Source organism: Sus scrofa, chromosome 1, assembly GCF_054392235.1.
Source record: "Sus scrofa isolate SSC_HxYL_T2T_F1_AM1 chromosome 1, Sscrofa_HxYL_maternal_Yorkshire_Landrace_v2.0, whole genome shotgun sequence".
NCBI lineage: Eukaryota > Metazoa > Chordata > Mammalia > Artiodactyla > Suidae > Sus > Sus scrofa.
Genome location: NC_139383.1, coordinates 263,253,414 through 263,277,949, shown reverse-complemented (window position 1 = coordinate 263,277,949; position 24,536 = coordinate 263,253,414). Strand labels below are relative to the sequence as shown.

Below are 24,536 nucleotides of genomic sequence, written 5' to 3'. Positions count from 1 at the left end.
TGTCTGGCTTCAGCTCGTGGTCAGGAGATAAACCTTTGAGAGCTTTCAGTCTCCAAGGTGGTTTTTGTCTTTTCATTTGCAGTGAAAAGCTTCTAGCTGATATAGAAGAGGTTGGTTATGCAAGAGAGAAGAAATATCCCAAGTAAGCCTAAGAAGGTCAGAAGAGCTGTGATCCGAATACCTTTTGTGGGAGGAGATGCTTCCTCCACATTGCAGGAAGCAAGGTGTAGATGCAGAGAAGTTGGTCATTTTGACCATGAAAAGACCAGGGCTCCAGTCTCATGGCTTCAGTTTCACAGTGAAGCATTGGTAAAAGTATCTCTTGAAGGCTGAGCTTTGAGAACAGAAGTGAGTATACAAAATTTTTCTCACATTGTGTAACAAAGCAGATGTGTTAGCAAATCCCGGAGTTGCTGGGCAGAGTTGAGTGTATCTACACACTGTGATGACTAATGTAAAACCAGTCATTCAGGCTGTGTGATTTTCCACAGTGTTTGTCTGTCCATGGAAGGAGTGGAAAAGTTAATGTTTGGTTTTATTTGGGCTTAGGATTATGCCAAGGTGATTGATGGATGAAGAGAGAAGCAAGGAAATTGAAGGCATTTGCCAGGGAGTCATAATAATGGAACATGTTGGAATCTTACCTGAACTAAATCGGACTAACAGTGAATACCCACCATGATAATGGTAACACAAGGCCCCAAAGTCAAAGCCAGGGTAAGACAAGAACATAAATGAAAGACGCATAAAAGATCCTTTATAAGAATATGAAAATGAGCTTTGTGTTCTGCTCACTCCTCATTGCTATTCCTTTCCTGGAAAGAAGCTTTTCAACAGGCCTGACAAGTTCAGTGAGGGCATGAGCAAAAAGCACCAGATTGAATTTCAGCCTCAGCCGAAAGTGTCTAGGCAGAGCCCTCAGCCTCTGCTATGAGGAGCCAACCAGGAGATGTTTTCAGAAAGATCGAAGAACATAGACTACTTTCTTGCTGACTCACTTTTTCCTGGCCAAAAGCTTCTAGCTGGGCATGTCGTAATGTGGCAGAGAAATGAGTGCTTGTTATTAAACCCACTTCCACACAGGCACAGTTTGGGAGGGCCAACCTGCAGCTTGTCCAGGCAGAATGAGGTTGTCCCAGGGCTATGTGGCGGGGAGGAGATGCAAGGGCGGAACTGTGTGGGGCAGACAGTGAAGCATCAGGGACGTGATAAAGAGATGACAAGTAGAGACCCCAGACCAGACTGTGTGGCTTCAGAATGCTGAGCGGGAGCTGGGAGACACTTCCTGGGAGGCTGGAATCAAGCCCACAGTGATGGGTAATGAGGGTATGAGGGGTCACACGGCCGTTTAGGTTACACACAGGCACACACATACACACCCTCGCACCCGGATCACCATTAACAAAGCAGGACTAGTATTTCCCTGGGTTCCCCCACACTGAAAGCTTTATAATTGTCAAACTATAAAATATGCATCTGAATCACATGAGTCCCTCCGTTTAAAATGTTTTTGAGTTTTTTTGTTTGTTTGTTTGTTTGTTCTTTGTCTTTTTTTTTTTCCTTTTCTAGGGCCACACCCACTACATATGGAGGTTCCCAGGCTAGGGGTCTAATCGGAGCTGTAGACCCTGGCCTATGCCAGAGCCACAGCCACGCGGGATCCGAGCCGTGCCTGTGACCTACACCACAGCTCATGGCAACGCCAGATCCTTAACCCACTGAGCAAGGCCAGGGATCAAACCCCATCCTCATGGTTCCCAGTCGGATTCGTTAACCACTGCGGCACAATGGGAACTCCACTTGTTTAAAATGTAATTTCTGAGTCGGTAGGTCTAACATGAGATTTGAGATTCTACCTTTTGGACAAGCTTACAGCTGATGCTGATGCTGCTGGTCCAGGTATCACACTTGGAAGAGCAAGCTTCCTGTACTCTTAGTGGTGACCCATTCCCGCAACCATTCTTCTGTGTACTGCGACTTACCAGGGGTCCAGCTTCTCCTGATAAGATTCTCTTGTTATCTATTCTGTGCCCTCATTGAATTTGGCGCAGAGAATGGTAAAGGACAGAGTAGATACCCTGAGGTCCAGAGGGCCTTAGCGTGATGACTTGCATCCTTTCAAAGAACCCACCTAACTCTCCTCCAGCTTCAGACTTGGCCATATGTAAACCATTGTGAGAGGACCAGGCCGGGTACACCACTTGGGTTTTCTCTGTGGAGCTAGTACCACCCATCATTCTTCTAATTGTGTCGGCCCCTCCAGAGGTTTTCCCGGATGTCCTCGTGGCCCATATTCTCTCAGAAATGAGTCCGCCACCAGGATGTCGGTGGTACTGAGTGGGTTGAGGAAGTGACAGGGATGAAACTGTAGTTGCTCTGAAATGAGGTGTTCTGGAGGAAGATGCTAGAAATTGTGCATCGCACGCTAGAATGATGAGGAAAGAGCCAACTGAGATCCCGGAGGAAGTTAAGAAATGCAAATTCTCTTCAATCCCTCTGTAGCGCTACCATTTGGCCACTGATTAGTGGTTTTGGATAAGGGCCAAGTGGATTTAGATTCCAAAGGTCATTAACAGTACCCTTCAAAGCAGAAGATAAGGTAGGAACCTTGGCTGCTTGTGAAGATGCCCGATGGTGCCATGGTTGTGCAATAAGATAATTATAAATTGAATGCTTTTAAATATTTACTTAGATGGGAGTGAAAAATGAAATTGCTTTTTTTTTGGCTGAAGTATGCTTCTTTAAGCATGACTGTGTGCATCCGTACTCTATAATGGGCAAGAACTGTGAAGGGGCTGCGATTTTTACCTTCCTTTGCAAGCTAACAAGTTAGCCTGGCACAGATTCATGGATGCTGGCAGAAGACACAAGACTGCTGGGTGAGAGGAGAAAGACTCTTTACTTATGGCACAGCAAGCAGCATGAGGTTCATGTTCATGTTGGTTTCTTCTTGCACCGCCAAGCCCACGGGGGCAAGACAGAGGGGCCCCCGTGACTGCCGTGTTTGCAGTTGGATCCGTATCTCAGTTGAGGAGCTCTGAGCTTAGGGAGCCCAAATCCCTTATTATAGACATTCTCACCAGAGGGCGACATAATTACACTAGATAGAAAACAAACCTGCCCCCTGTGCTGGGGGGAGGCCCCACATCTTCCAAGCCTATTTGTGATACAGACGTGCTGGAGAAGATAATCCAAGACAAAGGCGGTCCCAAGACGTGCAGAAACATGGAGAATTGTCTCCCAACAAAAATAACACTAGCTAAACTCCGATGGTGCTTCCTATGTATCAAGAAGAAGTCTAAGTGTTGTGGTGGTTTACGTACATTAGCTCACTTACTCCTCACAGCAGTTCTATGAGGTTATCTCATTTCACCGGTGAGGACCCTAAATTTTATAATGATACAAAATGGCAGAGTCTATAATGATTTAGATCGCTGGAGGTTCTGACCCTGGAGGTCTGGAAGAGGCTGTTTATTCTTAATAAGTCACACAGGTGATTTGGATAAGTAGCAAAGCTTAAGAATCATGAATTTAAAAAGGTAAATGTTACTTTTTTAATGCCCTCAAATGTTTAGCAAAACTTTGTACTCTTCTCTATATTTATGCCTCCCTAATAAAGCCAATAATTTTATTTCCATTTTTTAAAAAAATGGCTCTATCCACAGCATATGGAAGTTCCAGGCCAGGAATCAAATCCAAGCCACAGCCATGACTTATGCCACAGCTGCGGCAACACTGGATTGTTTACCCACTGTACCAGGCCAAGGTTCAAACCCACACCAACCCATGCCACTGCAGTCAGATTCTTAACCCACTGTGCCACAGCAGGAACTACTAATTTTATTTCCTTTTATTTAAAACACAGGATTTTGAGTTCTCACTGTATAAGACTCAGAATCAAAAAGAAAAGAACACAGGAGTTCCCGTCGTGGCTCAGTGGTTAACGAATCCGACTAGGAACCATGAGTTTGCAGGTTCGATCCCTGGCCTCGCTCAGTGGGATAAGGATCTGGCGTTGTCATGAGCTGTGGTGTAGGTCACAGGTTCGGCTTGGATCTGGCCTTGTCACTGCTGTGGCTTGGATTCAGTCCCTGGCCTGGGAATTTCTACATGCCATGGATATGGTCAAAGAATAGAATAGGATAGGATAGGATAGGGGAAAAGAACAAGCTTTAAAAGGACAGACATTAAATTAAAAACACAACATATATTTAAATGAAAAAATATCACAAAATGACCAACATTCCCAAATTTACATTCAGCGTGTTCTTAGTGGAAAAATGTATTTTCTCATATGATCATGATAGCCACGAATGTTGCACGTTTGCAAAAGGTCAGCATTGAAAATGCCAGGGATGAACTTATGTCAGGGAGTAATTAACTTAGAGGAAAAAAATCAAGGTTTGTTTCTTTGGGCACTAAGAGTATGCAGGTTTAAAAAAACAAAAGTTTGCAATGTCATGATCTTGGGATTTTGTTTGTCTGTTTACAGTCCAGAGAGTAAAGCTTTCTTTACTGGAGTGAGAAGCGTGGGGTGCAGGTTATTACCCACAGGGGTGGCATGGCAAGGTGTCCTTGGCTTCCACATAACTTTGGGGAGGGTTCCTTTTTCCAATATTTGTTCATTTAAACCATTTGTCTAAAAGACCTTTTTTTACTTATGTTTTTCTTTCAAAGTCAATATACTTTCATTTTTACAGAAGTTAATTAGACCGAGTAGCCTCTAGTGGGAGACCGATGGCACACACACCCACAGCCAAAGGGCAGTGTGCAGGGAAAAGGGAAACCAGTGGGGCCTGGGAAGAACCCCCGGGCCCAAAGGGATCAGAAGAGGGAAGTGTGCCAGGGGCTGCCTAAGGAGCTATGGCTTTTATGAAAGGACGCAGCCAGTCTGAAGTAACCTACAGGGAGAATCAATACCAGACCCACAAAAGCAAGCAGAAGCCTGAGGGAAGAGGGCTGGATTTGTGAGGAGCGAGGTGGAGCATGGATCTAGAGGGCAAATGGAGAAAATATGAACAGGGTCAGCTGTTCCTGCATCTCCTTGAAAAGTGCTTCTGACTGCTTATTCCTAGCACAGAGCACTTTGTCCCTATGTTAATAATTATAAATCATTACGTGTATAGTCCTTAAAGCTGGAGATTGCAACATGGTGTTGCAACTCTATCAGGAGCATGAACAGGTATGTAAGCTCCTGAGAAAGACTTGACTTCTACAGAGGTACAGAGCAGGGAAGAGGTCAGGCCAGCCTTCGGCTCCAGATCTGCTCTTCCCACCCAGATACAAACACCTGTGGGTTTTCTGCATTGTCTTCAATGAGAAAAGTAAATTTTTTTATTTTTTATTTTATTTTTTTTGGGAGTTCCCGTCGTGGTGCAGTGGTTAACGAATCCGACTAGGAACCATGAGGTTGCGGGTTCGGTCCCTGCCCTTGCTCAGTGGGTTAATGATCTGGCGTTGCCGTGAGCTGTGGTGTAGGTCGCAGATGTGGCTCGGATCCCGCGTTGCTGTGGCTCTGGCGTAGGCTGGCGGCTACAGCTCTGATTAGACCCCTAGCCTGGGAACCTCCCATATGCCGCAGGAGCGGCCCAAGAAATGGCAAAAAGACAAAAAAAAAAAAAAAGTAAATTTTTTTCCATATACTTACAATTTAAAATAAGCAAATGAAGAAGGCAAGGGTGGTTAAAAAAAATATTTGGTTAAGGTTAACCAAACAATAACCAATGAATTCCTGATTCATTCCCTAAACAATTGCTTTCCTAGAAAATTGCCTCATCAAGGGCTGATTTAGAGAGGTCCTGCCTGAATTTGACTCGAACTGCAGGGAGGCTCCCCATTTAGATCGCTTTCCTTTCATTCAGAAAATGCCTAGTCACCAAAATGCTGCAGTGATTTTTTTTTTTTTTTCCTCCCTCGTCTAGGGCACATGGAAGTTCCCAGGCCAGAGATCAAACCTGGGCCTCCATAGTTGAATCCCCAACCCACTGTGCCATAGCAGGAACTCCAATTTTTGTTGTTTTTATTTTATTTAAAAAATTTTTTTGGCCAGGCCCGCAGCATGTGGAAGTTCCCAGGCTAGGGATCAAACCCACCCCAGAGCTATAACCAGAGCCACAGAAGTGACAATGCCGTATCCGTAAGCCTCGGAGCCAGGAGGGATCTCTGATTTATGTTATTTTTAATATTATAAGAAGGAGGAAACAAATTGTTACTATATAATTTATGAGTGCCTTATTACCAGTAAATTTCAACCTGAATAACAAGACCATTCTAAAAATAATGGAAATTCTGTTAGGTCTTCACACAAACTCCTTCTGGTTTAAAACAAACTAAAAAGGCCTTGGGAGAGATTTCATTCTATGATAATTGAGAAGCTAGGGCAGATTCTAATTGTCTCTGAAAACTGCCTCCTTGACTTCAAAAATCTGGTGTAATTTCTTTTTACCTCTTTTTGACTCTGTCCCTCCCTCCCTTCATTCCCACTTCTTTTTTTTTTTTTTTTTTTTTTTTTGTCTTTTTGCTATTTCTTTGGCCGCTCTCGCGGCATATGGAGATTCCCCGGCTAGGGGTCTAATTGGAGCTGTAGCCACTGGCCTACACCAGAGCCACAGCAACACGGGATCCGAGCAGTCTCTGCAACCTACACCACAGCTCACGGCAACGCCGGGATCGTTAACCCACTGAGCAAGGGCAGGGATCGAACCCGCAACCTTATGGTTCCTAGTCGGATTCGTTAACCACTGCGCCACGACGGGAACTCCTATTCCCACTTCTATTCTTTCCTTCCTCCCTTCCTCATCCCTACACTGGGGACACATGTTTTCCCATGAGTTGGGTGCATTCATCAAAGGTTCCCACTGAAAGGAAATCTGTAGTAACCTCTATAATAGCAGCAATCTATGATCTATATTTTTTGAATGAAAATTTGAAACTTGGATCTGCCATTGTCCTGTTGCTCTCGCAGTTCCCTTTTGAATCTCTTTATCTATTTTTCTATGTTTTTTGGACAGAATTGTCTAATCCTTGGTAGATTGCCTTAAAGACATTTGGTATAAATTAGAGATTGTAATGAAGCCATGACTGTCTGATAAAGCTGTTGGTCAATCTCACCTTTGGTCCTTTGGTCATTGTTTTAAACGCTTTTCATAGGAAGAAACTTTTTAATTTCACATTCAAAGAAACACTACCTATTCTGAAAAGGATTTGAAACACATCAATTATGTATGAACAACTGATGGTGTTTAAAAAGAGAGAAAAAGACTTATAGGAAGTAAAGCAAAATGGAACCAGATATCTGTTAGGTTGATTACTTAAATCTTTATCTTTCTCGGCTTTAATGTAAAGCAGAAAATCATGCCAGGTTTTTTTGTTTGTTTGTTTTAGTTTGGTTTTTCATTTTCTTACCCACTCACCCACCTCCCCCTAAAAGAAAAGCGACCAACAGATAACTACTTTGTGGAGGCAAACTTTGCTGTAACCAAATTAAAAACATATTGCTTGGTAGGACAACATTTTCAATTAAAATCTTACAAAAGTTCCATAAAAGCCACTCAGTTGGAAGTTTCTGTTATCAGTCCTCTGTAAAGCTTGAGTTTGAACATTTATCATTATTATTATTATTATTATTATTATTATTATTATTATTGTCTTTTTGCCTTTTCTAGGGCCGCTCTTGTGGCATATGGAGGTTCCCAGGCTAGGGGTCCAATCGGAGCTGTAGCCACCGGCCTACGCCAGAGCCACAGCAACACGGGATCCAAGCCGCGTCTGTAACCTACACCACAGCTCACGGCAACGCTAGATCCTTAACCCACTGAGCAAGGCCAGGGATCGAACCCGCAACCTCATGGTTCCTAGTTGGATTCGCTAACTACTGGGCCATGACGGGAACTTCCAATCATTATTTTTATAATTTTTTAATTTTTATGTAATTTCGAACTTTCAGAAGAGCTACCAGAATAGTATAAAGAACTCTCATATGCATTTTACTTAGATTCAGCCATTATTAATATATTCCCCTTTGCTTGTCATTTGTGTTGTGTGTGTGTGTGTGTGTGTCTATACAGATTTTTTTTCCTGAATCTTTTGGGAGTAAATTGCATTCGTCATGCCCTTATACTCCTTAACACTTCAGTATTTCCTAAGTATGAAGACATTCTCTTTCGTCCAACTACAATGTAATTAACAAAATCAAGATGCTTAACGTAGATACTATGCTATTTTCTTTCTTTTTTTTTTTGCTTTTTTGTGCCGAACTCATGGCATACGGGAGTTCCCAAGCTAGGGGTTGAGTCAGAGCTACAGCTGCTGGCCTACACCACAGCCACAGCAACACAGGATCTGAGCCACATCTGTGACCTACATCACACCTCACTGCAATGCTGGGTCCTTAACCCAGTGAGCGAGGCCAGAGATTGAACCTGGATCCTCACCACATAATTTTAAAAATGTAAAAACCATTCTTATCCTGCAAGCCATACAAAAATAGTAGGCGGGATTTGACCAGAGGGCCATACCTAGTTTGCCAACTGCTAATCTAATCTATGGGGTATATTCAAATGTCATAGTTGTTTCTTTTATTTATTTTTGTTTATTTCTTTTTTTTTTTTTTTGTCTTTTTGCCTTTTCTAGGGCCGCTCTTGCGGCATATGGAGGTTCCCAGGCTAGGGGTCTAATTGGAGCTGTAGCCACCGGCCTACGCCAGAGCCACAGCAACGCGGGATCCGAGCAGTGTCTGCAACCTACACCACAGCTCACGGCAACACCCGATCCTTAACCCACTGAGCAAGGCCAGGGATCGAACCCTCAACCTCATGGTTCCTAGTCGGATTCGTTAACCACTGCGCCACGACAGGAACTCCACAGTTGTTTCTTTTAAAAAAGTTTTTTTTTAATTTTTAAGAATTATAGTTGAGCACTGGGAACTATGTCTAGTCACTTATAGTGGCGCATGATAATGTAGAAAAAAGAATGTATACATATATGTGTAATTGGGTCACCTTGCTGTATAGTAGAAAATTACAGAACACTGTAAACCAGCTATAATGGAAAAAATAAAAATCATTATAAATAAAAAAATAAAAATAAAAATTATAGTTGATTTACAATGTTCTGTCAATTGCAACTATACAGCAAAGTGACCCAGTGTATGTGTGTATATATATATATATATATATATATATATACACACATACACACATATGTACATACGATACACATATATATATCATATGGTATTTGTCTTTCTCTTTCCGACTTACTTCACTTAATATGAGAGTCTCTAGTTACATCCATGTTGCTGCAAGTGGCATTATTTTATTCTTTTTTACGGCTGAGTAGTATTCCATTGTGTATATGTACCACATCTTCTTAATCCCTCATCTTTCAATGGACTTTTAGGTTGTTTCCATGTCTTCGCTATTGTGAATAGTGTGCTGCAATGAACATGGGGGTGCATGCATCTTTTTTAATGAAAGTTTTGTCTAGATATATGCTCAGGAATGGGATTGCTGGGTCACATGGTAGTTCTAGATTTAGCTTTCTGAGATACCTCCCATACTGTTTTCCACAGTGGTTGTACCAATTTACATTCCCACCAACAGTGTAGGAGGAGTCCCTTTCTCCACACCCTCTCCAGCCTTTGTTATTTATGGATTTATTAATGATGGCCATTCTGACTGGTGTGAGGTGGTACCTTGTAGTAGTTTTGATTTGCATTTCTCTAATTATCAGTGATGTTGAGCATTTTTTCATGTGCTTGTTGGCCATCTGTATGTCCTCTTTGCAGAAATGTCTATTTAGGTCTCCTGGCCATTTTTCAATTGGGTTGTTTGTATTTTGTATATTGTATGAGTTTTTTGTATATTTTGAAGATTAAAACCTTGTTGGTTGAATCATTTGCAACTATTTTCTCCCCAAAATGTTGACCTTTTTTTATGGTTTCCTTTGCTGTGCAAAAGCTTGTCAGTTTGATTAGGTCCCTTGGTTTATTTCTGTTTTTATTTCTATTGCTTTGGGAGACTGACCTGAGAAAACATTCATAAGGTTGTTGTCAGAGAATGTTTTGCCTATGTTCTCTTCTAGGAGTTTTATGGTGTCTTGTCTTATGTTTAAGTCTTTAAGCCATTTTGAGTTTATTTTTGCGCATAATGTAAGGGTATATTCTAGTTTCACTGATTAACATGCAACTGTCCAGTTTTCCCAGCACCACTTGCTAAAGAGACTTTTCCCCATTTTAAAGTCTTGCCTCCTTTGTTGAAAATTAATTGGCCATAAGGTGTCTGGGTTTATTTCTCGGTTCTCTATTCTGTTCCATTGGTCTATATGTCTGTTTTTGTATCAGTACCACACTATCTTGACTACTGTAGCTTTGTAATATTGTCTGAAATCTGGAAGAATTATTCCTCCTGCTTTTTTTTTTTTTCCCCTCAGGATTGCTTTGATGATTCTGGGCCTTTTATGGTTCCATATAAATTTGTGGATTGTTTGTTCTAGTTCTGTGAAAAACATCATGGGTAATAGATAGGGATCGCATTAAATCTGTAGATTGCATTGGGTAGTATGGCCATTTTAGTGATATAAATTCTTCCAGTCCAGGAGCATGGAATATCTTTCCATTTCTTTGAATCTTCTTTAATTTCCTTGATTATTGTTTTATAGTTCTCAGCATATAAGTCTTTCACCTCCTTGGGCAGGTTTATTCCTAAGTATTTAATTTTGGGGGTGCAATTTTAAAAGGTATTGTGTTTTTATATCTCTTCTCTAGTATTTTATTGTTAGTATACAGAAATGCAGTCAATTTCTGAATGTTAATCTTTTTTTTTTTTTTTTTTTTTTTTGGTTTTTGTAGGGCCACACCCATGGACAGCATATGGAGGTTCCCAGGCTGGGGGTCAAATCAGAGCTGTAGCCATCGGCCTATGCCACAGGCAAAGCAACACAGGATCCAAGCTGCATCTGCGACCTACACCACAGCTCATGGCAACACTGGATCCTTAACCCACTGAGTGAGGCCAGGGATCGAACCTATGTCCTCATGGATGCTAGTCAGATTCATTTCCACTGAGCCATGATGGGAATTCCCCTGAATGTTAATCTTGTATCCTACTACTTTGCTGAATTCATTGATCAGTTTGTGTAGTTTTTGTGTGGAGTCCTTAGGGTTTTCTATACATAGTATCATGTTATCTGCATAGAGTGACAATTTTACCTCTTCTCCTCCAATTTGGACACATTTATTTCTTTTGTTTGTCTGATTGCTGTGGCTAGCACTTCCAATACGACGTTGAATAAAAGTGGTGAGAGTGGGCATCCTTGTCTTGTTCCAGATTTGAAGTGGGAAAGCTTTTAGCTTTTCTCCTTTGAGTATTATATTGGCTGTGGGACAGTTGTTTCAGTCATGCCCTTAATAGCTAGCTATCCTTTTGCCCCCAGTCCAGTCCAGGTTCCTGCATTACATTTAATTGTAATGTCCCTTTTGTCTCCTGTAATCTAGCAATCAGTTCCCCAGTCTTTCCCTGATTTCCATGACCTGGACACTTTTGAAGATAACCAGCTAGTTCTTTTGTAGAAGGTCCTACAATTGGAGTTGGTCTGATATTTCCTCACGATGAAGTTCAGGTTATGCATTTCTGACAGGAAGATTGGAGAATTGACGTTGTGTCCTCAGGGCATAACAGCAGAAAGCATAAGATATATCTGTTTGTCGCATAAGTGGTGATGTTGACTTTGACCACTTACCCGTCTAGGTCTTCCATGGTAAACCTACCTTTTGCCCCTTGCATAAATAATTTGTGAAGATGTACTTTTGGACTCATTCCATCCCTTATCAGACTTTCACCTGCTTACTTTAGCTGCCATGATTTTTGCCTGAATCAATGCAAAATGGTGACATTCTTTTTTTCTTTCTTTTAATTACTCAATGAATTTTATTACATGTATAATTGTACAACAGTCGTCACAACCCCATTTTATATCATTTCAAGATGGTGACATTTTTAACTCCATCATTTCATCCACATTTGTTAGTTGGCATTCTACGGGAAGGAAGATCCTTTCCTTATCTCTACATTTATGAACCCCTGGTAACTTATTTTACGGGTGATAAAATATGTTAATTATATTAACATATATTTATTTTTAGTAATCCTGTGGGTGCTAATATTTAATTTCAAATTTGTTTTGATGCACAAATTGACTTAGATGTGGCCAATGGAAGCTCCTTTAAGAGGGTTTCTCTGTCTTTTTGACATGGCCCCCATCCTTTTTTTTTTTTCTGTCCCCATAATATTTTACACACTTTGTTATTTACTGGTACAAAAAGATGTTCAAGTTCATGTTATATTTCTCTGCCCCAGTTCCAGAACAGTCATCATGAGGCAGAAAGAAGTCCAGCCACAGAATTGCATCAGATGCTAGCCAAGTGGGTAGGAGGATGGGAGAGGCACCGAGAAGGGAAGCCAGGATGAGAGAGGAACATTCCAAGACATTCAGTATATTTGCATCTCCAAAATATCACTGCTGATAGTAGTTTACAGACATCCCATAAGTGTGACCTTTCCTAAATTTGCTCTTACCTACAAGAGGGAATCCATCTCACCTGTATTGGGAGGTAAAAATACAATAGTGAAAAGTTCAGGGTTTTGGATCTTGTTTACTCAGATTCAAATCTCAACCCTGCCACTGATTAACTATGTGATTGAGTCTAACTTATTTTGCCTCTTAGAACTTCAGAAATACTAGCTACCAAGGGATTCTCTAAGGTAAGGCTCACAGTCGGTGCTGCACCAGCACATCTACTAGTGCTTCGGGAAGAGGCATAATCATTCTTCCCCCAAATGATTGTCCTACACTATTAAGGGATTCTTTCAGTTATGAGACAAATATTACTACCCAGTTTCATAATTATTTCCCAAGCATTATCTCATCAGACCAATGAAATGGAAGTTTTAGAGAAGGAAGAGGAGTGTCTGTTTATTGTGAAACTGCATTGCCGTAGAAAAACATGGGAAGTATATTGACTTTTGCTTCTTAAGTGGTAAACATCTGCATTGTCTGAATTATTTGATGAGATGCATTCTCTTATTATTTGTGCTATTGTATCCTTTTAATACAGCTAGCTAGAGCAGCAGCTCTGAAATCCAAAGCCAGAGGACTGAATTTTTTTTTTTTCCAATTTTTAGGGCCACACCTGTGGCATATGGAGGTTCCCAGGCTAGGGGTCTAATCAGAACTGTTGCTACCAGCCTACACCACAGCCACAGCAATGCCAGATCCGAGCTACATCTGTGACCTACACCACAGATCACGGCAACACTGGATCCTTAACCCACTGAGTGAGACCAGGGATCAAACCCTCAACCTCATGGTTCCTGGTCAGATTCATTTTGACTGGGCCATTACGGGAACTCCAGAGGGGACTGAATTGAATAAGATTGTCTCAGACCAAAGGAAAATCTTTTCCCTTGATCCTTTACCCCAAAGTCTAACTCTGTGTGATAGTTTAACAACCATGACTTAGCTAAATCACATTGACTGGGCAAATCAATGACTAAACCTTACTGAGTAACGATGACTAGGATCCTGTTTGACCTGGTGTGACCACACCTTACTGATACCTTCTATTTGACATCAAGTAAATGTTTGAAGGATACTTTGTTCCAAGCACTTTACTGCTCTAATTCTTATTTGCCTCAAAGACTGCATACCTGTGATTTAATAACAGTTCAATATCTGATAGCAGATAGTGTCTTCCTCATTGATTCTCTGATGTAACTGAAACATGCTTTGTTCATAACTCAATAAACATATTTTAAAATATTTAATTAAGAAATCCACAACAGAGGAGTTCCTGTCGTGGTGCAGCAGAAACGGATCCGACTAGGAACCATGAGGTTGCGGGTTTGATCCCTGGCCTCGCTCAGTGGGTTAAGGATCCGACGTTGCCATGAGCTGTGGTGTAGGTCGCTGTAGCTCTGAATAGACCCCTAGCCTGGGAATCTCCATATGCTGCAGGTGCAGCCTAAAAAAAAATAAATTAATTAATTAAGAAAATCTAAGATAGAGAAGACAGAAGGATAATAAAGTTGTTTGGGGGGCTTGCTGCTTGCCAGTACTTTACATGCCATGTCACACTTAATCTTTACAGTCCTGTTTAAGTAATGGGCATGGCAGATGTTTCCCTAAGATTTACTCCACATATGCAACATTCTAAGCTTTGGGAACACAGCCCACAGGCAGAGGGGCCTTCCTGACCCATTGCCATCATGGTCCTCTCTTCATCCCGAAGAACAGGGAACCTGCTCCAGCAGGGTTAACCTGTTCCATTCCCAGGAGGTCAGGGCTGGATTCACTGCATTCCAGAAATCCAAACCACAGTGGCTTAAAAAGCACTTTTTGTAACAAGGAGTAGAGAAGAAAATCCAGGGCTCATGCGACTACTCCAGAAACCAGACTCCTCCCTTCCTCTGCTGCCATCTGTAGCGAGTGTCTCCAAGGTCACAAGACGTTTGCTGCCCCAGGGGGCAGCATCTTCACACTCCAGGCAGGAAGAAAGATAAAAGACAAAATGTGCATGTCTATGACTTTGCCCCTTTTATTTATTTATTTTATTTGTTGAATTTTTACTCTGGGATGTATGTCTCTTTTTATTTTTAATTGGGAACCAGTAACTTTCCTAAAACTTTCCCATTGGATTTCTGCTTATATCTTATTGACCAGAACTACATCAAAACCCCAGCTACCAAGGAGCCTGGAAAGCAGGGTTCTTTAACTGGGCACCTTACTACCCTAAACAGAATTAGGGTATGTATGTAGGAAAGACGAAAGGGAGGTTGGATATTGGACAGGAAACCAGCATGGTCTGCCCCTGGATGTAACTGGCATGAAATGTTTTTCAAAGTCTTTATATCTGGCCTTCTGCCATTACAAGCACATGCTTGTTATGTTGGTGACTTTGCAATATTTTCCTTAGAGAAGAGAGGAAATCATAAATTCTCTGTGCCCCAGATGTTGCAAAAGGTTATGGTTGTTGCGATGAGATATCACCCCTTGGGCCACATGTCTCAGTTAAAAAAAGAGAAAAAGAGGTTGTCTTGTGTCTGTGGAACTGGACTGTAGCCAAAGCTCTTTCTACACTCTCAAAAAGATGAGGGAAAGGTGCCATGGTTTCCTCACTGTTTATATTTAATTTTGGATCACAGGGCCAGAAGGTTGAGTTCTTCGTACTCATCAGGGTTTATGGTATGTTATCACCACCGTTCTGCCTAATTCTTTCTTCCTCTTCCCTGCCCACCCCTTTCATTAATGTGCCTTAAAAAAAAAAAAACCAGAGTTCCCGTTGTGGCTCAGTGGTTAACGAATCCGACTAGGAACCATGAGGTTGCAGGTTTGATCCCTGGCCTCGCTCAGTGGGCTAAGGATCTGGCGTTGCCGTGAGCTGTGGTGTGGGTCGCAAACACGGCTGGGATCCCGAGTTGCTGTGGCTCTGGTGTAGGCTGGTGGCTACAGCTCCAATTCGACCCCTAGCCTGGGACCCTCCATATGCCACAGGAGCGGCCCTAGAAAAGGCAAAAAAAGACAAAACAAAAAACAAAAAACCCCATTCCCCATTCTTCTCCTGGTAACAACAGGCAACTACTGTGCTGTTTTAAAGGTATGGTTTGTCTTTTTTGTAAATGTCCCGGCCTAACGTGCACTAAGGGTACTGTTTTTGTTTTAGGGCCGCACCTGCAGCATATGGAAGTTCCCAGGCTAGAGGTCAAATCGGAGCTGCGACTGCTGGCCTGCCCCACAGCCACAGCAACACAATGTGGGATCCAAGCCGGGTCTACAACCTATACCACAGCTCACGGCAATGTCCAATCCTTAACCCACTGAGCGAGGACAGGGTTTGAACCCGCATCCTCATGGATGCTAGTCGTGTTCTTAACCCTCTGAGGCACAGTGGACACTCCCCAGGGCACATATCTTTAATTTACAGAAATAGTATTGGGTTACATGCTTCTTTCTATTCCTTATGTTTCTCGTGCAGCATTGTGTTCTTAGAATCCATCCACGTTGCTTTATGTCCATCTAACCCAGTGCTTCTGATTGCTGTGTGATACCTCCCAGTGCGTGGCCACCACATTTTGCCCATCCACTCTGCTTTTTTTGTTTTTTCGGGTTTTATTTGCTTTTTTAGGGCCACAGGTACAGCATATGGAGGTTCCCAGGCTAGGGGTCAAATTGGAGCTACATCTGCCAGCCTACACCACAGCCGCAGCACTGCCAGATCTGAGCCGCATCTGCAACTACACCACAGCTCACCGCAATGCTGGATCCTTAACACACTGAGCAAAGCCAAGGATGGAACCCGCATCTTCATGGATACTAGTTGGGTTCATTACTGCTGAGTCACTGTGGGAACTCCACCTTCACTCTGTTATGAGCCTAATTGCATTCTCTCAAAATTCCTGTGTTGAAACCCCAAACCCAGTACCTCAGAATGTAATCATTTTGGAGATGGGATTTTAACAAGGTAATTAAGTGAGATCATATGAGTGGCCTCTAATCCAGGGAACTGGAAACAGAGCCTTCAAAGAGATGATGAAATTCATCACCTGAGACTGGTAAGTGGAGTCCTAATCAGTATGATTGGTATCCTTAGGGAAGAGAGAGAGACACCTGGGATGTATGTGCATTGAGAGAAGGAGGCCCTGTGAAGACACAGACAGAAGGCCGCCATCTGTGGCCAAGGAACAGGGGCCCAGGTAACACCAAGCCTGCCAACACTTTGACCTTGGGCTTCCAGCCTCCATACCCGGGAGAAAATTAATTCCTGTTGTTTAAGCCACACAGTCTATGGTATTTGGTCATGGCAGCCCTGGCAATCCAATATACACTCTCTCAGAGACATCCAGATTTCTTTCAACTCTTTTTGGAAAGTTTTGGAAGGCAACAATCAAACAATCTTTCCTCTGAAACTGACAATACTGTATAGCCACCATCTGATTATTACTTGATGCTATCTTATGTAGAAAACCAGAATGTTTAATTTAGTGCCTTATTCATTGAAAGCCAAGCAGCCTTTACGCCCTACTGAGCCAGTGTCCGGGCCTGGAATCAGGCCATAGCCACTGCTGAGCCTGCCACCTCCCGCCGTGTCCGGACCATGGACCCCTGCAAAGTGAGCGAGCTTTGAGCCTTCATGAAAATGTGTAAGCAGGACCTGAGCATCCTTTACCCCAAGGAAATGTGTTTCCTGAGAGAGTAGGTGGAGCCCATGGGGGAGGGGAGGGTAAAATACCACCTGCTGTTCATAAAACTAAATCAGAAGAAAATACCAAGGAAGAGAAAACAGTAAGAAGGCAGAGGAAAACCTAAAGACAGACGAACCATCAGGCCAGGAAAGTGATCTAGAAACTGACAATGAAGGTGTGATGGAACCAGACACTGATGCCCCTCAGGAAATGGAAGATGAAAATGTAGAGATAACTGAGGAGATGATGAATCAGGGAAATGATAAAAAAAAAAAAAAAAAAAGTGTCTTCCATTGATGCCCTAAATAATGGTGAACTACAGAAAGTCACTGACTTGTTCATAGATGCCATCAAGCTAAATCCTCGTTTGGCCAATCTGTATGCCAAGAGAGCCAGTGTCTTCACCAAATTACAGAAGTCAAATGCTGCCATCAGAGACTGTGACAGAGCTACTGAAATAAGTCCTGATCAAGCTCAGCCATACAAGGAGTGAGGGAAAGCACACAGGCTTCTGGGCCACTGGGAAGGAGCAGCCCATGATCTTGGCCTTGCCTGTAAGCTGGATGATGGTGAAGATGCCAGTGCAAAGCTGAAAGAAGTTCAACCAAGGGCCCAGAAAGTTGCTGAACATAGGGAAAGTATGAGTGAAGATGTGAAGATCGAGATAAAAGGAAGAATAGAAAGGGTTAAGAAGGCTCGGGAAGAACAAGAGAGAGCCCAGAGGGAGGAAGAAGCCAGAAGGCAATTAATCCAATCAATCAGGAGCAGCTTGGAGCTTGGAGCTTGGAGTGGCTTGGTGTGGCTCCTTTCCAGGTGGTTTTCCAGGAGGAATGCCTGGAATGGGAAGGGGCATGCCTGGAAGGACAGGAATGCCTGGGCCTAACGAAATTCTTAGAGATCCAGAGGTTCTTTTAGCCACGCAGGATCCAGAAGTTATGGTGGCCTTCCAGGATGTGGTGCAGACCCCAGAAAATGTGTCGAAATATCAGAGCAACCCAAGGTTATGAATCTCATCAGTAAATTGTCGGCCAAATCTGGAGGTCAAGCATAAAGCCCTTCTGACAAATAAAGCCCTTGCTGAAGGAAAAGCAACTTAGATCACCTAATGGATGTCTCAATAATACAGGTCAGGGTACTTCTGACTTTCTCATGAAGAAAACTGGGGTGCTTTGAAGGTAATCCCTACCCCCCTGCCCCAAATGCAGCTGAAACATTTTACAGTGGTTTGCCGCTAGAGTATTCATTCAGATAGTGTTTTCCTATTAGAAATTTAAAACTTTAAACAATTTTTAAACCTTAAAATATTTAAGACAAATTAAGTATGTGTTAATACCTACATTTTTGGGTTTTTTTCCTTTGAATTAAATAGGCAAGGAAAATACTTCAGTATGCAAGATTTATTGCTCAAGTTTGAGTGAAATAAAGATTTATTAGTGGGGACAAATACAACATTTAAATAGATGAACTTTGACTTGGATATATGGCTACTGAAGCATTTTTTTGTCTTTTTAATTGTCTTATTATTTCTTTTTTTATTACTCAATGAACTTATTACTTTTGTAGTTGTACAATGATCATCACAATCTTATTATTATTATTTTTTTTTTTTTTTTTTTTTTTTTGTCTTTTTGCTATTTCTTGGGCCGCTCCTGCAGCATGTGGAGGTTCCCAGGCTAGGGGTCGAATCGGAGCTGTAGCCACCAGCCTACACCACAGCCACAGCAACGCAGGATCCGAGCCGAGTCTGCAACCTACACCACAGCTCACAGCAACGCCGGATAGTCAACCCACTGAGCAAGGGCAGGGACCGAACCCGCAACCTCATGGTTCCTAGTCGGATTCGTTAACCACTGCGCCACAACGGGAACTCCCACAATCTTATTATTATTATTTTTAATGATTTGCTTCCATAAAACTATGAGGACCACCAGTATTGCAGTAGGACCTGGGTAGGGACTAGAACTACTTGGCAGGGCAGCAGCAATCTTATTACAGTTTCTATAACATGTACCCTTGCACAGATGCATTTAAATCTTACATTGTGGTGAAGGGATGATTTTTATAATGCTGCAATAAAATCAGATTACATAGCTCTCTTCTTGTCTGATATCTAAAATAAATGTTTCATTTTATTTCCACATGGGGAAATAAGGGAATACTTTTCTCTGTATATTTCTGTGTTTAAAATGTACTTTTCTCTGGTACCAAAACAAACATACAGACCAATGGAACAGAATAGAGAACCCAGAAATAAACCCACACACCTACAGTCAATTAATCCTCGACAAAGGAGGTAAGAATATAAAATGGGAAAAAGAGAGTCTTCAGCAAGAGGTGCTGGGAAAACTGGATAGCTGCATGTAAATCAGTGAAACTGGAACACACCCTCACACCATGCACAAAAATAAAATTGCTTAAAGACTTAAACATAAGACAAGACACCATAAAACTCCTAGAAAACATAGGCAAAGCATTCTCTGATGTCAACCTTACAAATGTTTTCTCAGGTTGGTCTCCCAAGGCAATAAAAATAAAAGCAAAAATAAACCAATGGGACCTAATCAAACTGATAAGCTTTTGCACAACAAAGGAAACCATAAAAAAAATAAGACAACCTACAGAATAGGAGAAAATAGTTTCAAATGACACAACTGACAAGGGCTGGCTCTCTAAAATGTACAAACAACTCATACAACTCAACAGCAAAAAAACTAACAACCCAATTGAAAAATGGGCAAAAGACCTGAAAAGACATTTCTGCAAAGAGGACATACAGATGGCCAACAAGCACATGAAAAAATGCTCAACATCACTGATAATTAGAGAAATGCAAATCAAAACTACTACAAGGTACCACCTCACACCAGTCAGAATGGCCATCATTAATAAATCCATAAATAACAAATGCTGGAGAGGGTGTGGAGAAAAGGGAGACTTCCTACACTCTTGGTGGGAATGTAAATTGGTACAACCACTATGGAAAACAGTATGGGAGGTATCAGAAAACTAAATCTAGAACTACCATGTGACCCAGCAATCCCATTCCTGGGCATATATCTAGACAAAACTTTCATTAAAAAAGATGCATGCACCCCCATGTTCATTGCAGCACACTATTCACAATAGCGAAGACATGGAAACAATCTAAATATCCATTGAGAACAACTATATGGCAACAAGTTTGATAATCTGGAAGAAATGGACAATTTTCTAGAATCTTACAGCCTGCCAAAACTGAATCAAGAAGAAACAGACCAACTGAACAGACCGATCACTAGAAATGAAATTGAAAATGTCATAAAAACATTCCCTACAAATAAAAGTCCAGGACCAGATGGCTTCACAGGCGAATTCTATCAAACATATAAAGAGGAATTGGTTCCCATCCTCCTTAAACTCTTTCAAAAGGTTGAAGAAGAAGGAATACTTCCAAAGACATTCTATGATGCCACCATCGCCCTAATTCCAAAACCAGACAGAGATACCACCAAAAAAGAAAACTATCGCCCAATATCATTGATGAATATAGATGCAAAAATTCTCAACAAAATCTTAGCCAACCGAATCCAACAACATATCAAAACAATTATACACCATGACCAGGTAGGGTTCATCCCAGGTTCACAAGGATGCTTCAACATACGCAAATCAATCAACGTCATACACCACATTAACAAAAGAAAAGTCAAAAATCATATGATCATCTCAATAGACGCAGAAAAAGCTCTTGACAAAGTCCAACATCCATTCATGATCAAGACCCTCGCCAAAGTGGGTATAGAGGGAACATTCCTGAACATAATCAAAGCCATTTATGATAAATCCACAGCAAATATAATACTCAATGGAGAAAAACTGAAAGCCTTCTCACTCAAATCTGGAACAAGACAGGGATGCGCACTCTCACCACTGCTCTTCAACATAATTTTGGAAGTCCTAGCCACAGCAATTAGACGAACAAAAGAAATAAAAGGCATCCAAATAGGAAGAGAAGAGATAAAACTGTCACTGTATGCAGATGACATGATACTATACATAGAAAACCCTAAGGACTCAACCCCAAAACTCCTTGAACTGATTAATAAATTCAGCAAAGTAGCAGGCTATAAGATTAACATTCAGGAGTCAGTTGCATTTCTGTATACCAGCAATGAAATATTAGAAAAGGAATACAAAAATACGATACCTTTTAAAATTGCACCTCACAAAATCAAATACCTTGGAATATACCTGACCCAGGAGGTAAAGGACCTATATGCCGAGAACTATAAAACTTTAATCAAAGAAATCAAAGAAGATGTAAAGAAATGGAAAGATATTCCATGCTCCTGGATTGGAAAAATCAATATTGTAAAAATGGCCATACTACCCAAAGCAATCTACAGATTTAATGCAATCCCTATCAAATTACCCATGACATTGTTCACAGAACTAGAACAAACAATCCAAACATTTATATGGAACAACAAAAGACCCAGAATCACCAAAGCAATCCTGAGAGACAAAAACCAAGCAGGAGGCATAACCCTCCCAGACTTCAAGAAATACTACAAAGCCACAGTCATCAAAACAGTGTGGTACTGGGATCAAAACAGACAGACAGACCAATGGAATAGAATAGAGAACCTGGAAATAAACCCTGACACCTATGGTCAATTAATCTTTGACAAGGGAGGCAAAAACATAAAATGGGAAAAAGAAAGTCTATTCAGCAAGCATTGCTGGGAAACCTGGACAGCTGCATGCAAAGCAATGAAACTAGAACACACCCTCACACCATGCACAAAAATAAACTCCAAATGGCTGAAAGACTTAAATATACGATAGGACACCATCAAACTCCTAGAAGAAAACATAGGCAAAACACTCTCTGACATCAACCTCATGAATATTTTCTCAGGTCAGTCTCCCAAAGCAATAGAAATTAGAGCAAAAATAAACCCATGGGACCTCATCAAACTGAAAAGCTTTTGCACAGCAAAGGAAACCAACAAGAAAACAAAAAGACAACTTACAGAATGGGAGAAAATAGTTTCAAATGATGCAACCGACAAGGGCTTAATCTCTAGAATATACAAGCAACTTATACAACTCAACAGCAAAAAAGCCAACAACCCAATGGAAAAATGGGCAAAAGACCTGAATAGACATTTCTCTATCTATCTTTCATCTGAAGATATACAGATGGCCAGCAAACACATGAAAAAATGCTCAACGTCGTTGATTATAAGAGACATGTAAATCAAAACTACCATGAGATACCACCTCACACCAGTCAGAATGGCCATCATTAATAAATCCACAAATAACAAGTGCTGGAGGGGCTGTGGAGAAAAGGGAACCCTCCTGCACTGTTGGTGGGAATGTAAACTGGTACAGCCACTATGGAGAACAGTTTGGAGATACCTTAGAAATCTATACATAGAACTTCCATATGACCCCGCAATCCCACTCTTGGGCATCTATCCGGACAAAGCTCTACTTAAAAGAGACACATGCATCCGCATGTTCATTGCAGCACTCTTCACAATAGCCAGGACATGGAAACAACCCAAATGTCCATCGACAGATGATTGGATTCGGAAGATGTGGTATATACACACAATGGAATACTACTCAGCCATGAAAAAGAACGACATAATGCCATTTGCAGCAACATGGATGGAACTAGAGAATCTCATCCTGAGTGAAATGAGCCAGAAAGACAAAGACAAATACCATATGATATCACTTATAACTGGAATCTAATATCCAGCACAAATGAACATCTCCTCAGAAAAGAAAATCATAGACTTGGAGAAAAGACTTGTGGCTGCCTGATGGGAGGGGGAGGGAGTGGGAGGGATTGGGAGCTTGGGCTTATCAGACACAACTTAGAATAGATTTACAAGGAGATCCTGCTGAATAGCATTGAGAACTATGTCTAGACACTCATGTTGCAACAGAACAAAGGGTGGGGAAAAAAATGTAATTGTAATGTATACATGTAAGGATAACCTGACCCCTTTGCTGTACAGTGGGAAAATAAAAAATAATAATAATAAATAAAAATAAATAAATAAATAAATAAATATCCATTGAAAGATGAATGGATTAAGAAGATGTGGTACATACATACAATGGACTACTATTCAGCCATCAAAAAGAACAAAATAACGCCACTTACAGCAACATGGATGTAACTAGAGATTCTCATACTAAGTGAAGTCAGAAAGAGAAAAATACCGTATGATAGCACTTATGTCTGGAATCTAATATATGGCACAAATGAACTATTCCACAGAAAAGAAACTCATGGACTTGGAGAACAGAGTTGTGGTTGCCAAGAGGGGAGGGAGTGGGATGGACTGGGAATCTGGGGTTAGTAGATGCAAACTACTGCATCTACTTGGAATGGAAAGGCAATGAGATCCTGCTGTATATGTATAGCACTGTGAACTATATCTAGTCACTTGTGATGGAGGATGATGGAGGATAGTGTGAGAAAAAGAATGTATATATGTATGTGTGACTGGGTCACTTCACTATACAGTAGAAAATTGACAACACTGTAAACCAACTATAATGGAAAAAATAAAAATCATTTAAAAATGTACTTTTCAGATCGGAAAATACCGACTCTTTAAAGTCTGCTTTCTACTTGTATTTACATTTTTTTTCTCTTCTTGGTCTAAAGATGGTCCTTTTTTCACTGGCATCGTCACTGCTATCATCATTCACAGTGTAACTGTGCAAGCACATTTAATGGTGGGTTTAATATAATATGTGATACATTTAAGTAGGATAATACCCATAGTAGCGGTTGTTTCTTACTTGGCCAAGAGATTTCATATTTTAAGTGTTAGATTACCACTTCAGTGAAATTTTAACATATCAAATGTTGGAAGAAAGAGTTCCCTTTGCTGTTTGGTCTCCTACTTAGGAAATATCTGTTGCAGCTAGAATTTATCTTTGTAATTTAACCTTTGTAATTTGGAGAATTTATCTTTGTAATTTAACCTTTGTAACTTGGAGAATATGAAGTTTGATATACAAAGAGGGAAACCTAAATTCTTCATCCAGCATGAACTAAAAAATTGATTAAGATTCATGGTGGTTCTTCATTATGGAGTTGAGAGCATTACGAAAGATTCACTGTTCCATTCAGCTCTTAAACACTGCAACTATATCCATGCCTCATCTTATTTTCCTTCCCTCTCCTCTAAGGATAGAGAAAATGGATAAATTTGCTGTTGTATATCCAACTCTTATATTAAATGAGACTTAAGTTCAGGCAGTATATGAGGAATTGCCAGGTTT

General features: G+C 41.1%; 1 pseudogene; it reads left to right on the top strand.

Moving 5' to 3' along the window:
• Positions 1-17,007: 17,007 nt before the first annotated feature.
• On the top strand, positions 17,008-18,437 carry LOC102161121 (hsc70-interacting protein-like; annotated as a pseudogene).
• The last annotated feature ends 6,099 nt before the right edge of the window (positions 18,438-24,536 follow it).